Below are 15,500 nucleotides of genomic sequence, written 5' to 3'. Positions count from 1 at the left end.
GGGGGGGAAGAAGAGACGACAAAAAAAAAGTTGCCTCACCCATGCAGATGTAAGGATTTCAAAAATGTAAAATGTAAATTTAAAAGATGGTAAAGACTTACGAGCTGCTATTGCAAATACACAAAAGTATCCTTGAATGATTAGGAACCCAATCCTGCACCCACTAAAGTATGCAACTTTAGTGAGCGCAAAGCATGAGGTCAGCAAAATTAGGATGCTAGGTTTCAAAAAGGTGGATTTTATCCAGCTCAAGGAGTTAATAGGAATGGTGTCATGGGAGGACAGATGGAAGAATAAAGACACCCAAGAGGGCTGGGAACTTCTAAAAGGCACAGTATTAGAAGCCTAACAAGAGACTGTCCCAACACAAGGAAAGCACAAGAAGAAAGGCAAGGGACCAATGTGGCTGCAACAGGGAGATTCTATAATGCCTCAGATGCAAAAGAAAAAGTAAACAGGCAATAGAATGAGCTGGTCATCAAGGAAGCATACCATGAAATAGCAAGGACCTGAAGGGACAAAATCAGGAAGGCAAAGATAAAGAATGAGCTGTACCTGGCAAAGAAAGTTAAAAGACAACAAGAAGAGGTTCTATTAAGTATGCTAGCCAGAAAAGAAGGACCCAGGAAGCTCTAGGTCCTCTGCTAACAAGCAGGGGGCAAGGGTTGTATGTAGAATAACACCCGATGGGTCAGACTGGCCCACATACTGCCCCGGCACAAGCACTCCATGCCAGCACTCCTTCCCCGCACCCACAGCAGGTTTCTGAGACATGGTGCTCAGGCAGCCCCCTGCAACCTCCACCACATGCACACCTTCCCCCCACCATATGCATGTATACCTTCCCCCACCCCCAGCAGGCAGGGGTATGTAGGGAGCAGGCCCTGGGCCCAAGCCCAGGAGGTGTGACAGCACGGCACCCCGCCCCCATGATCCCAGCCTCGCCCACCCTTCCTGCTCCCCACCTGCCTGCAGCCCCATAGGGAGTTTTGGCGAGTTGTTGCAGCAGGGGTGTGGGGGGGCAAAGACTTGCTGACCCAGCCTGCGACAGCTCACCAAAACTCCCCACGTGGCCCTTGGGGCCAAATAAATTGTCCACCCCTGCTATAGTCCACCTGGGCTTCAGCATAGCTTTTGACAAGGTCCTGCATGACCCTCTCAAACAAAATTAAAAAAATGCAGGCTAAATAAAAATTATTATAAAAAGGCATATAGATAACTGGCTCAATAGCTGCAAGCAAAGGATAATTATTAATTAATCCATGTCAGAATGGCAGGAGGGTTTGTGTGCACCATGGTACTCAAATAAGTGAATGAACTAGCACCTATTTCTCATCTCTTTATTAAAAAAAAAATAATTATAAAAAGGTAGGTTCCAAAATTAGATAATCCAATGCAACTTTAACTCAATTCCATTTACCACATTGTATTTAAGGTAAATATTAATGGCATATTCAGTACCAAATGTAAAGGCCACATATACAACATGCACAAGCTGACTCAACTTTGAGGCAAACCTTACTTTTTGGAATTCTGTTACCTGTGTATTTTAAGTTCTCAGTGTTACATTGTGTCAAGCACTAATATTTTTTTCAACAATGGGTTATACAAAGCAGAATTTTAGGCCCCAACGCTGTAAAATGCATGAGAAAGTGGATCTTGCACGCTAAGATTATACTTGCCAGACAGGGCCTTAGTTAGCAACATCCAAACCAATTTGTTTCATGTAGTTTCTGTACTTAAAACTATTCAAGATTTCAAACACCTTTTTTAAATTTATGGATACTGGCTTTCATTGCTATACCATTTTGGATTATTACTTAATCAAGCATTGGACAAACCATGCTTGTCTATCTAAAAGTGCTTACCAATTTTGGAAAACAGTCTTCCCCTTCAGCTCTCTAGCCCTTCCTGTAACAGAAGAAAAATAAGAGAATTAGGTGACAAAAACAGATTCATTTGAGTTTGAAATAAAACATTTGGGGGAAAATGATCTGCAAAGTAATTTTTAACTAAGATGTAACAGGCTATAAAAATCTAGCAAAATAGAAAGTTAGCTTACTACAAGGGAAAAATGAAGGTACTTACTATTCTTTTCCTTACAATACAATTCAGTACTTACACAAAACTTTTCCACTTTATTGTAAACCAGATTAAAGTCTAAGCATGAAGCAAGGGTCTTCTCTTACCAATATTGGCACAGAGACTGAAAAAGGGACAACTTTATTACCCAAAAAGAAATATCACTGTTTCCTGTATGTCCATGTGAAACGAACAGCATCACCCGCCAAATTCTATTAGGAGCATTTATGGCCTCACCCCCCAAGACTCAATTTAACTATACACATTTATGACCCACTCTGGGAAGTTAATGAGCTCTCTTTTTTTTTTTTTTTTTTTTTTTTTAATTTAGGCTGAGTTAGGAATCTGAAAAACCATTTTACTAAGAAACCGTCCATTTTATTAAGAAAAGCCTGGGATTTTAATATTAATCTTATCTGGATGCCTACGACCAATGGGCTCCATGCAGAAACCACTGTAGATCTGAGGCATCTTAGAGCTATGTGAACACGTGGAGTCTCAAAGTCAATGGGCACCCCATCCACCAGTACAAATGAACAGGCCCACACTTGATCATCTGTGTAGGGGAGGAGAGGTAAAAGACATGAGTAGTAAGTGCATATGTGCCATCTTTCTCCTAAGATCAGGATTTTTGGACTTTTCATTTAAGACTTAATTTATTTTTTGACAATTACTGAAGCTTTGGCTCAATACTTATTTTTTAAATGTACTGAGGAAATTATAACCGTCTAAATGTTGGTTTGTTCAGTTCATGCTATACTCAGCAAACAAACAACAGTAAAATATATGCTAAACTGTGCATGGTCTGAAAAATCCAAACTGCTGACAGCAATTTAGAAGACAGCCTTCATTCACAAACGGTAGTGGTTTGTCTCTCATTTTAGCACCCCCTACTTAGTTGCATTTTTTTCCCTCATCAGCAGCCCCTTTATAGGCTCTCAAGCCCATACAAGTGAGGTCATTTAAAAAAAATCACCACAAGCACAACATGCCTCCCTTTCAGCAACAAGATACCGAGGTTGCAACTACGTTGGAGTGCTATAAAAAGACTGTAGCCCAGAAAGCTAAGCAAAGAAGCCTCATAATACCACATCTATAGCTCTTAGTGAGCGCTGATTTTTATTTTAAAAAGTTGTAAATACTGTAAAAAAAAAAAAAAAAAAAATTAGACACACACAAACAATTATATCACATGCTTGTTTTAAGGAAACAACCATTCTGAGAGAAGCAACATGGTCTAGTGCTTCAATTTTTGTTTCCAGAGTGGGATCCTCTCCTGGTTTATTACCAAGACCCCCAATCCCAAAGTAGAACTTTCCTTGCATCTATCACTGTGGGAAAGGCAGGATGTTACAACCCCAAGAATTATGAGAAGTGACTTTGAAGGAGACTAACCTTCAAGCTGAAAACCCACGAACTCTTAGGAACGAGTCAGAAATTCCCAAATGCTAATCCTAACTCTGCAAATGGCTTACAGCATGCCTGGCAGAAGTAATTTTTGACCAACTTTCCAGCACTCTGGAAATTAAGGTTTGAAAGGATGGATGCCCATAAAAGTTCTGCTGACCAAGAAATCAGGAATGAGACTAAGGGATCCCAGGTTCTGGCATGTCACACTTATGCACCCCACTCCTCCAATACAAAAAGTTGGATGGTTACTTTTCATCCATCAAGTGGGGGAAGATGAGGACAGAATTTTACTGATGGATCAGTCCTTATCCTGAAGGCACTGTGCAGGTCAGGCTCTTGATTTCCCATTCCTATTTAATAAAGCATTCCCAATCCTATCCATTCCACCCGTTCAATAAAGCATTCTTCAGTCCTGGAAAGGAAGCTGCAGTGAGATGGATATGATGATGAACACACCTGTCCCATATTCAGACTGCCTCATTACACAAGAGGATGACCGTGCCTCTTTCCTGATTACATAAGTATGGAAGTCCAATTGTCCATCATACTAAGATGTAGACAATTTTGAATGAAGGAGGAATGTAGCACTTTGTACTTCACCACTTGGATTCAGCCACCTTTCCTCAGGCTTCCAAAAGCCTCCCACCTAGTGATGATCCATGTTTGGTCCTGAACCCAGAAAAGATGCATCCGTTGGTGCAGCTTGGAAATATCGTACAAGATGCCCCTCTAGTTACAACCTTTCCCATCATCTACATACATTAGTATATTTTGTGACACTAGAGGGGGTATATTCAAGTGATGTCTGCTTAGAACAAACTGATTCATCCTGCTGTGCATACAGCATGCTGCATGATAAAAATGCATTAGTCCTAAAGACAAACTTTCTATTAAAAAAAAATATCCCTGGAGGTATGTATTTAGAGTGCCTGCTGTTCCATAGTGACAGCCCTAAATGCACACAATTACCCCACTGTAGTGGGACTCTACAATGCAGAAGTTTAGCTTTCATTGAAAGAGATGAATGGACATCCTGATGCCACAGCCTGTTACGATATGGGTTCCTGAAGAGAAACATGGGAAGACAGGTAGTATTTGCAATCACCGTGTTGCAGTATAGGGGTAACTAGTTTTGTAGTGCTTCACAGCTGGTTTCCTGCAGGTTCTAGGAAGGATTTTTTTCCCCCCTCACCCTATCATGAATGCTACAGGCTATTTTTCACTTCCTTAGCACAGCCGATATCCCAGTACTTCAAAGGGATGTTTTTATCTTATTATTAACCAAGATATACTGATGCTCATGCCAGTACTCTGAAAAGTTAGGGATTCCTGACTTCAGCTCAGGATGATAGTAATTGCCAAATCTGGTGTCAGGAAAGAATTTTCCTAGGTCACATAGGCAGAAAAACTACACAGCTCTTGCCAGTGGGAGCCAATCTTTTTGGGAGGCATGCCAGAAATTAGCTCCATACCCTCCCCAAATGCCACTCCAATCCCTTTCCCCTACCTGATCTGCTGCTCAGCTTTCTGCTCTCTGCCTTATCTGCCACTGGGTTGCCTGTTCTCTCCCCAATTTGCCACATGGCACACACAGGTCACCCATGCCAGAGATACCATCAACGATGCCTCTGAAAAATCCTCCACATAAAATGGAAGGATACCACATAACCAGCATCCCTGCTGAAGCCAGCGTTACCAGCATGGAGTTGGTGATCCTCAAGTACCAACTTCCAAACACTCTGTGCAGACACCCAACTCTGAACTCTCAAAGCAAGTGGTCTACTCTCAGCTTAGTAACAGCCCAAGGTCTTGAAGTGGCCAGAAGAAATGCTACAAGGACACACTGAAGGCATACCTCAAGAAAAGGGATGCCAACATCAAAAGAGTTGGGAAGAGCTGGCTGCCAACCAGTTACAATAGCACCTCAACCACAACCAAGCGGCAGCCCATTTCAAGGTAAAGCATCTTGCCCTCAAGGCAGAAAAGATAGAGCAGAGGAAGGAAAATGAACCCCAGCCTGCAGCCTACTCTCCCCTGAAAAAGACCTGAAACTTCTGCAGACAGATCTGTGGCTCAAGGATTGGATTCTTCAGTCATCCCCAAACTCATTAATGAGCCATGGTAGAGATCATCCTCAAATCAAGGGATTGGAAGCAACAACGATGGTCAGCTCTCATCAACTACAAATCACTGTTAATGAGAGCATTACTTGGTTCACACAAAAAATCTGCTCCTGTAGATGGAACATGATTTGTTGTCCAGCCTTTTTATGCAAAAACAATTTTTTTTAAACAAGGTCCATCACAGACTAATTTAGAACATTACACATTTTGTTTCGACATGATAGGCTACCAACTAACTTAACTGAAGAATTTTGCAACCTTCTCAAGAAGAATCTAGAGGGCCTCCACCACTTTTGAGCAAGTCCTGAAAATTTTTTCAAATGTTAGGATTAGAGATGCAAAAGGTTAAATGGTTATTATATTTATACCTTTTAACATTTACCATTTACCTCCTGGCTCAGTGCTGCCCCGTCAGGGTAGCAGCTCCAACAGGGGCTGCCCAGGAGCAGATCCAGACCGCAGCAATGCATAGTTGCTGCAGCAGGGAGGTAACTAGTGGTTACCTGAGGAACTGGACTCAGGCAAAAGTTGTGTGGCAGAGTTGGCAGGGCTTAAATAGGAGTGAGTGCAGCAGCACCATCAGGTGCCGCAGGGGTGGGCTGCACAGAGCCAGCCGCCCCATCCACCACCACCACCACCACCAACAGGGGCTCCCGCAGCTGGGCTGGCACCAAACTCCTCACTCTAAGTGGAGGGCTTACTCGAGTGCTGCAGCTCCTCACAGAGGGCACTCAGCTCACAGTTGGATGCCGCAGATACAATCCTACACTCGAGCCTAGGGGGCAGGTGGGAGGTGCTGTTTGGGTTAGGGGCAGCTATCCCAGAACATGGCAAACTCCTGTGGGTGCTGGGGAAGTACGGGGGGGAAGGAGTGGGGAACTTGGCTCCATGTAGCCCACCCCCATGGCACCTAATGGTAGTCCCAGTGCTATGCTCACTCCTACTTGAGACCTGCTGGCTCCCACTGCACAAATTCTGTCCAGCTCTGCTCCCCGAGATCTGCACCACCTGCCATGCAGCACCTGCCAGAGCTGCTCCCCCAGCAGTGGGCAGCACAGAGCAAGGGATTCCATCAGAACCCACTGCCCTGTGCTGCTGCTTCTGGTGCCACTACCTGCCTGCTCCTGCACAGTCACCAAGCCTAGCCTGCTGCAGCCACAGGCTTCAATCCTGGCTGGAGGCAGAGCTTGCTGCAATCCTGCACATCACCCACAGCCTCAGTTCCTCATGCCACCCTGTCTGCTGCAGGACTGTTTAACCAATAATTAGAGGAGATTAAACAGATAATTTTTATGATATTTACACATCCTTGGTTGGGATGGGATGGAACAAAACGAACAGCTTAATCTAGGGTTGAGGTTAATGTAGCTAGACCCACAGCTAGCTCCAATATGAGGGACCTTTTCCTTATAAGTATGCTCTAATGAAACCAAAGGAAAAAGCTAAGAACGAACACTTTGTGGAGTTGTGGCAGAGGAGGATTTTCCTGCAGGGCATGGTATTGGGTACAGAGGCTGGGCACTATTGGTACAGATCCCACAAGTTACAAGAAGGGCACATCATGGTCTCATGCCTTGATCTCCCATTCCAGGAGGTGAATGAATCCCCTCCTGGTTGGCCAAGTGAAGCAGTATACTGCTGCCAATTTGGGAGACAGAATGAGGGGCAGAGAAGTCAGAATGGAGTGGAAGCCAGTAAAGGCCTAATTTCCACTATTCATTTAGCACAGAGATAATGCAGTAGCCTTTGGTGGAAAGTGATGCTGAAACCTAAGGCACCCCACAGGCTTGATTCTGAAGGAAAACAGCATTGCTTCTCAGCATGGCCAGAAGCAAAGAGAAGGGAGTGCTGACCAGTGTCCTGGCTCTACTCATGTGTAATTTGCCTCAAACTGTTGAATTAATAGGACAAGAACTGTGTTGCACTTTTTCTAAAGCACCTAGGGAAAAAAAAAATAAAAAAAAAAAAAAAAAAAAAAAAAAGAAATTCTAAGAAAGAGCTTTTAGAATGCATATGAGAATCCAATTCACTCCTCTAGGACTCAGATGAAAGTGAAAAAGAACATTCTGCATCTAAAGGGGGCAAGCTAGCCTGCTGAGAGACTAAAAGCAGTCAAAAATCAGGGACACCACTGAGACTGAAGATACTGTAGGTACAGTACCAAATGATAGAATACGACGCATTTAAACAGGAGGGTAGATTCAGAATTTTTTTTTAAAAAGGCATCGGTGTACCATTACTGCATACCTCACCAGTATCAAGCAGGTCAGGGCCAAATACTGAAGTAGGAATTAAGAGCATAAGTTAAATTATGACTAATACACTTCCTACCAATGCATACAGTAAGGGTATATTTCATTGGTGTTGACAACGTTAAATATTATAGAAACTACTGAAGCGGACAGTATTGGGGAACAAACACTGAAATACCTGGTGTCAAGGTAGTAGACAGTTTATCATAACGATACAGTATCAAAACCTCAGTAACAGGCTCATTCAGAGCTTCTAAAGTAATTTTATTAATTCTAAGGAGATTCCAAGGCCTAGAGTAGAAGTGGGTGGAGGGTTTGGGGGTCTTCCCCTGACAGAGGTTTTAATAAGAGACAACTTCCATGCCTTGTATTACTCACCTCTGCAGGTGGGTAGGTGGCATGTGTGTTTTCATGGTCTAAGATTCTGAGCTCATGAGGACAAGAAAGATATTGTCCAAAGAGATTGAACAGCAAAATTTGAAGTCCATCTATCTCATGGAGCAGGTCATTAAAAAAAAAAAAAAAAGAGAGTCATTTAAAAGCTATAGAGCCATGCTATGGAAAGTGCACTACAAGAAGTATTTACAGATGCTACACTTCTGGAGATATGGGATTCTCCCATATACAAAAGACATCCATGATGCCTGCTGTTTATAGGTATTTCCTCCTTCGTTGAGAAACATCATTAAAACCAGAGACTTGCATTTAGGCATCAGTAAGATGAGGGGTAGGGAATAGAAGATGGATACCACATGATAGGTTTCAGGTTCCCCTGCATCAAAATATGCCAACAAGAAAATAATACTAATATTAATAGTTACAAGTGGGAAGGGGAAGACAGCTACACTAAAGTGCACTAAAATGCAAACACTATATATTGCAGCTAAGGCAGCAAAGAATCAAAGGGTAGAGTGAACGACTAAACCTTTTATGCATGAGCAGAGCATAAGGACTATTGTGACTACTATCTATTGCAGGGGTGGGCAAAATATGGCCCATGGGCCAGATGCAGCCCGCAAGGCCCCTAAAAAATTTAGAAAATTAATATTTATCTGCCCTTGGATCCTGTCAAAAAAAGACAGGAACCAAGGGCAGTAGGACCCAGGGGAAGCCCAGCAGGCACCCACAACAGTAGGGCCAGCCCAGCCCCACCAGAAGCCCCAGCAGGGGCTTCTGGCCTAGGACCACATGACTGCCCCAGCGTGGGAAGCTCAGGTAAGGGGGCAGAGGGCAGGGGAGGACCCCGGGCAGAGAATGAGCCCAGGGAAAAGTGGCCTGGTGAAAAGCTGATGGGGGGGGAGGCGGGGGGGGGAAGTGGCCCCTCACCTGTCCCGTGGCCAGCACCCTGCACTGCACCTGCTCACAGCCTGCCTGGGGCTGTCTGGAGCAGGCACAGGCAGCCCCACATGGGCTGCGAGCAGCTGCGCATGGCCCCCTCGCTTGCCGCGCCAGGCAGTGTTTGCCACTGTCGCCTCTGAGCTACCCAGCACACAAGCTCCAGGTGGGCAGTAGCAGCCAACACTGCTCGGCGCAGCAAATGGGGGGGCTGCAGCTACTGCACGCAGCCCCGACGGGCAAGACCGGAGCCGGCACAGGGCCCAGGCTGGCAGCAGGGTCGGGTTACAAGCTGATGCTGAGCTCAGGGAAAAGTGGCCTCTCGCCTGCCCTGTGGCCGGTGCCCCATGCTGTAGCTGGTTGCAGTCCATGTCGGGCTGCCTGTGCCTGCTCCAGACAGCCCCGTGTGGGCTTCGAGTGCCTGCAACAGGGAGCGCCGGCCATGGGGCGGGTGAGGGGCTGCTTTTCCCCTCACTCAGCACCAGCTTCTTCCCTGCCAGCAAGCAGGGGGTCAGGGCTGTGTGCTGCCCCCCGGCTGTACTGCAGGGCTGGGGGGCACTGGGAGTGAGTGGGCAGGGAGCCAGCAGGAGCACGGGGCCTGCACCGGTGTCCCAGGGTCAGTGCCAGTGGGGCCCAGAGCAGGGTGGCAGGAGCGTGGGGTCCCAGCCAGCAGGGGCTCTATGGAGCCAGGCCAGCTCCCCCCGCTCCCTGCTGGTGCAGCCCAGCTCCAAAGACCCCTGCCAGCCTGTGCCCCACTTTGGGCCCCACCGGTGCTAGCCCTGGGACACTGGTCCCAAGATGGTGACTAGGAGGCAGAGCACCTGTCAAGGGGCGGTGATACCCATGTGGCCCTCGACAGCCTGCCAAAACTGGGTAAGCGGCCCTCCGCCCGAAATAATTGCCCACCCCTGATCTACTGGAACTATAGACAAGCCCCATCTGACCAAAAAGCAAAACAATACTGTGACTTCAAGTGCACACAACCTAAGGAGAAAAAGACGACAAAAATACACACACTAATATATTAGCGTGTGTATTTTTGTTTTTACACACACACACACACACACACACACACACACACACACTCCACTCTTAAGGCCCTAAATTAAAATAAAAAAAAAAAAAAAAAAAAAAAAAAAATCAAGAAACCTTAAAACAGTGCTCAAAAGTGGCCCCTTTTACTAGTAAAGGGATTAGGAAAGTTAATAATTTTATTTTGAGGGCTTTACTTAAAAATAGAAAAAGTTCCAAAGTAAAACATTAGCAAGTAGAAATGAAGCATTTGTAAAACGTAAAAAAGGCAGGACTTGTTGCCTTTTGCATTTTAGCAGAGGTCTTCCTTAGAAGGCCTCAGAGATTTAGGTCTGGAAGCTTCCAAACCTAAAATCAGTGTAGCCAGCTTCTACAGTTTTACTGCAAATCCCACAATAGTTAGTGGAGCCATGTATTTATTCCAATAATCTTGGTTTCCATTAGGAGAAAAAAAAATTACACTGCAGAGAAAAATGTTAGCATTTACTACAGGCTCAGAACTCAGGAAGCAAATGCATGTTTCATTATTCTTAAACGAAATCTCATGATTAGCAGGGACAGATTCACAATTGTTGAGCACCTGAGGTTGACAATATGCTTTAACTCAAGTTTTTAACAAAACTTTTCTTCCAGCTGTTTTGAATTAACTAGGTGTTAACAAAAGCCAAAACCAGAGTTTTAAATAGTCCTAATAAAAAACAAGTCACTTATTCCAGTTTAAGCAGGTTTCGCTTGCTTAGTATCTGCAACACCATAATTCTGCAAGTTTTGCAGACACCAGTAGCATGATCCAGAAAAAGCAGGGGATTAATAAATTGTATGTCTTTTTATTTTACTAAAAGAAGAAAAAGTTCTACATATTCTTTAAAGGGCTTCTGCATTTCCATATAAAAACCAAGAAAAGTACAAATACTTGCACTCTTTGGAAATCAATTTTAACCTCTTCGCCGTATTTTCCAAAATGAGAAGAATATTTGCCTCTTTCATGGGCCTATTATTAAGGTAAAGGTCCTTCTCTTACAAATATTTTTTTCTGAAGTGTGACTAGTCGCAGTGACTTCACTAAAAGTACAAAACCCATCTAACTTTAAACATATGCAACTATTTTCAGGATTGAAGTCTATAAGGTGCTATATAAAAGCTTTTAAATTTTAAGAGGATGGCTAAACACCAGTATATTATTTATATAATAAAATCTGTTAAAGAAATTAGATATTTATATAAAATAAAAGTTTGCAGTAAACAGACTGATTAGGAAGAGAAGGAGTGTAATGGGTGGAATGGCAGGCTTAGACTAGTATTTTTCACCACAGATGCCCCCCAACTCTCTAAAAAACAGGATGTCTTAACAGGTGTTGACAGAGGCTCTGACTATACGATGTTAGCACTCCAGGTACACTGGAGATAGACCCACATTAAGTATAAACAAGCCCTAAGGTATGTTTGATACAGGTACAGCTAGAAAAATTCAGTGAAGAGAAAGCAGCATTTTCTCCTGGCTTACACTGACAGTGTTGGCCAGTCCACGGGTACTGTTTGTCAGTGAATTCAGGAAATTTTAGGCAGACAGCCCATACCAATTCAGCTGCTCATATCAAAAAGGTATATTGTAGCTGTTCCTCAAACAGTGCAACAAACTTTACTTTGGGAACCTTCATGAACAGAAACTTAGCAGACAAGAGAACCGGCTAACCCAGTTAGACATGGTGAAGCCATCACATCTGTGGAGCAGAATACCTGTATGAGAAATCAATTATACAGGTCCTGTACATGTTTTAGCTAGGAAGATGAATAACTATACACCTAAGACAGGGGTAGGCAACCTTTTGCTACCGTGAGCCGCTGCTTGTAATCCAGCCTGTGATGCAGGCCCCTGCTCTTCTCCAGTGATCAGCACTTGCTGTAAAAGGGACATACAAAAAGAGACAGCCACTGGGGATACTGCCTCTACTGCAGAGAGAAAAACACTGAATGCAGTAGGATGCTGGGGATACCTCCTCTGGTGCTGTGGCTGTAGCATGTTGCAGATTCCCCGAGCTGCTGTGGGCCAAATTCAGCAAGGTCACTGACGTGTAGGACATCCAATGCACCTCTAACCTCCCCTGACAAAAGCTCCAATACTTCCCTTTATAATCTGTGCAAGGTTTTAAAATCCAGGAGATGAGACATTTGTGATACAGAAGAACCCTTGAAATAATAAGCTTGGCAAAAGAATGAATACAAACTGATTAAAATCATCATTCCCCCTTCCTCCCAAATTGTGTGCCTCAGAAAAAAAGCTGACAGTCTTCCAAAATCACAGAACACACATGTTCTAATGACCAGACCTATGCCACTGCCAAAGCATCAGCAGAACACACTGTACTAGTGGTACTTGGAACAGTGGTTTCTCAGCCTTTTAAGACCAAGCCACCCCTCACTAACTTTTCAAAATTTAGTGGCATCCCATTTCTGGGAGAATGGGAAGAAATCAGGCTGTAAAAGCACAGCCCTATATCTGCCTACCCACAGCAGAGGATGCTGCTCAGAGCACAGGGATAGTCAGCACAGGGGCTGCTCTTTCCAGAACAGCTCATTCCCCTAATACTACAATGCTCAGAGCTGATGGGAGAGGCTGTGAGGAGAGCTGCTGAGATACTTGGGCAGACACAGGTGCCAGAAATATGCATTATTTGCTTCCTCTCTCACGGGCCAGGCATTGTAAGACCCTTCAAAGGATCTTACTGAATCCCAGGTGTCACAGCACCATGGCTGAGAAGCACTGCTAGTTGCTATACAGAATTGCAGCCATGGAAGTAGAGGCAACAAGGAGCCAGGTTAGGATCCCCCAACAACTTATCCAGTCCACACCAGTCACTCAAGTGGCCTATCCTGGCTTCTAGAAACATCACTCACAGCAAGAATCCCTTAGTTCCCATGGGACAAGCTAAGTTGACCTCCCTCAACCATCTTTCAGGTATAGCACCTAGTCCCAGCAGTTCATCTCCCACCCTAGAGTCATTTCCTACTGCCAGGTAACTGTAATCAGCTGTCACTTAAATTGCCGAGGTCTTCAAAATCTGTTGAGGATGTCAGAAGTTGTTACAGTTAGACACTAGACACAGTTTTTGCATTTTCCCTTTTTCAAGAACTAAAATTACACACAAAAAAATTACATGAAGTAATGGCAGTAGCGGCAGTTAAGTTGCAAAATCCAGAAAGTAAGAGAATATCAGACTGCAACAGCTCTTCTGCCATTTATGGGTACACATTGTATTGCAGCTTAAATTACATGAGGACACTGTTTTTTCCAATCCAATAGAACCCTCTCACTCATTTAATATGCAGGATGGACCCATAAGTGGATAGATGTAAAACTGAAGAGCAAGCTTTACATCTAACATTTTCTCCTTTTTGAATGCTCTGCTTTACAATCCTAATATTATTCTTTTAGGTTTCTTTTGTGTTTAATTTTACATGTATAAAATTGCATGTTATTTTCCTCCTCCTTTTGACCTCTGCTATACAATTTCAAGTTCCTTGGAGCATCAACCAGCCTTCCAGAGTGTTTGGAAGCCACAGTATATTATGGGCTCTACCACATGTAATAAGTGATAAAAATAATTAATTTCATACCATGTAGTTATTATTTAAGCATGTTTTGTCAGTCAAAAAGCAGTATTACATCCACTGTAGGCAAGTAGGATTTTTGCAAGGCTTAAAGGAAAAAAAAAAAAATCTAGATTGTAATTTGAAAATAGTTGATAGCCCATGCTCACATGGCTCATGTTTCATTAACCGAACCAAAAGCATTAAGGCTAATGCTCTTGTCAGCAAGAACAGAAATCCAACGAGTCATCTCCATGACAGTCCAAGGTATCTGCTTTTATATTTGTCTATATGCAAATGATTTCTAATGGTCTGCAAATCCCGGTGCGCTGAAAGGAGAACAAATTCCAATAACATGGGCTTGATCAGGGTATAAAACCAAACTACAGAACTCAGTTGCTTGATAGCAGAGGAGCAGACAATGACTACATTCCAGTGCGTATACAGAACCCCTTTCCATTCCCACCCCCAATTGACGTTAGCCAGTAATCCCCATGAACAGCAGGCATTTACATATACATGTGAACGATGATGGGGGGAGAAGGAGGAGGTGAAGAGAGGGGAGATAGACTGACAGTCTAGCCAAAGCAAGCAGTATTCAAGCTAGGAGCCCAACATCACACTTGTACGTATATTTACACGTCTGTGAATGAAACAGGACTGCTATATATCAGAGTGCAATATTTGGCCCTAAAGCTACTTTTAGATGCCAAATTAATTTTAAAATTATATTTAAAAAACCAAAAACTAAAAAGCTGAATTTTAGAAAGACAAGGCATACAAAAAGGTCATAGTTGGCAGAGACTTCTAATATAAAAATCAGTACCGTTTTAAACATACCGGAGTGAAGAGCTAAAAAGCCAGGAGTTGTACAGGTACAGCTATTCTATAATATATTTTATAAAATGCATACACATTCTTACTGGATGACAGTCGAGAATAATCATGAAGGACTTCCAGATGAGCAGATTACAAATCACAGGCACCTGTAAATATCCAAAAACTAAAAAAAAAAAAAAGTACTGCACCTTACTGTGTTCAGCCTTTCCTTATATCTCCACCACAGTATTGCATTCAATGGGCAGCAAAATAAGTCGTCCCCTTTTGACCTACAAAAAGAAAGTAAATATATTTCAGAAACAAGAAAGCACAGAATTCCCCTCACCCCATAGTAATTTTTTTGCTTGAGGTGATTTCTGAACTTGGCTCCACACCCGCAAGCATGTCTCAAGACAGGGTTAGCATATTTTTTAAACCAGAAAACATGCACTAAAAACCCTTTTCATATTCCGATACAAACAAACAAACAAACACACACCAGTCAATCGGAGAACTGGACAAATGCTAACAAGTCTAAGCCATACTTAGGCTGAACCATGCAAACGTTTATGCTTGCTTCTCCTAATCTAATTCAGAGAGAGAGAGAGAGAGAGAGCGAGAGAGAGAGAGAGAGAGAGAGAGAGCAAAACTACAGGGACATTAAACCAATCAAGTATAAACACTGATCCACAAGAACCAAGTCATCAGGATAAATAAAGGCTTGATGGTAAAAGTCTAGACCAATGGTTTTCAACTTTTTTTTTTTAATTTGCAGACCCCTAAAACATTGGAATGGAGATACAGACCCCTTTGGAAATTTCTAATGGAGGTGGAGACCCCTTTAAATTGTAAGTGTGGG

At 43.4% G+C, this 15,500-nt stretch overlaps 1 protein-coding gene across 13 annotated transcripts in view; it reads right to left on the bottom strand.

The window, feature by feature from the left end:
• Positions 1-15,131, bottom strand: part of PHF21A (PHD finger protein 21A) — a 196,732-nt gene extending 181,601 nt beyond the window's left edge. For 3 of the 13 annotated variants that reach the window (XM_025207932.1, XM_025207935.1, XM_025207933.1), the window contains exons 1-2: positions 14,851-15,108; positions 1,869-1,911 (exon numbers count right to left, since the gene is read on the bottom strand). The gene's annotated coding sequence lies outside the window, so the exon portion shown is untranslated. Of the gene's footprint in view, positions 1-1,868; positions 1,912-14,850 lie in introns of all 13 variants that reach the window. The other 10 variants (XM_025207927.1, XM_025207931.1, XM_025207925.1 and 7 more) reach the window with 10 other exon arrangements.
• Positions 15,132-15,500: the final 369 nt, after the last annotated feature.

Source organism: Alligator sinensis, unplaced genomic scaffold (assembly GCF_000455745.1).
Source record: "Alligator sinensis unplaced genomic scaffold, ASM45574v1 scaffold592_1, whole genome shotgun sequence".
In the NCBI taxonomy this organism is placed as follows: domain Eukaryota; kingdom Metazoa; phylum Chordata; order Crocodylia; family Alligatoridae; genus Alligator; species Alligator sinensis.
This window is presented reverse-complemented; position numbering and strand designations above follow the sequence as displayed.